Here is a 702-nt window from a genome sequence, read left to right on the forward strand (position 1 = left end):
TGAATTTTGAACAGCCCCTATAAGGACTTAAAGGGGCGGCCCCTAAATATTTCAAGTCTGCATATCTCGAAAACTGAATAGTTGTTGAACGAAAAGTCTTCAGAATTACAAGACCTTTCATGTGATATCAAGACCCCTCGAATTAGGGGCTCAGAGGGGCTAAAAGTCTTTCATTTATTACCCTTTTACAGTAATGTTCTTCTTCACGATCTGCTACTATAAATATTTTAAAATCTTTATCAAGTATTGCGTTTTTTGGTACCATAATGATCAAAATTTTGTTAAACATAACTGAAGCAAATTGTACGTTTTCACTATTTATATATTTATGAACGAAAATCTCAGTCAAATTCGTATCTCATCTTATCAAAAATCGGACGGAAGACCCACTCGTTGCTCGCAACGAGATCGCATCTAGTTATTATTATTATTATTTTTCTTCCAACCGATTTTGTGCACGCGATTTCTCAGAAACGGCTTGGCCGATTTACTTAAAAATTTCAGATATAAAAGATATTCTATTGATCTTGATAGGTTTTTTTGCTTTTTGATGACGTCACTTCCGGTCGTGAGATATGGACGATTTTCTGATTTTCAGAGGGTCGGCTTGTCCTGGAGTGTTCTCCTAAACGAATAGAGATAAAGAGATAAGATTTTCAGTGAAGATAGAGGAAAGATAGTAGATGTGCCATTTGGCGTCTA

The sequence above is a fragment of the Saccostrea echinata genome, unplaced genomic scaffold, assembly GCF_033153115.1.
Source record: "Saccostrea echinata isolate AGI-Se365-2 ecotype Australia unplaced genomic scaffold, CSIRO_AGI_Sech_v1 ptg000033l, whole genome shotgun sequence".
Taxonomy (NCBI): domain Eukaryota; kingdom Metazoa; phylum Mollusca; class Bivalvia; order Ostreida; family Ostreidae; genus Saccostrea; species Saccostrea echinata.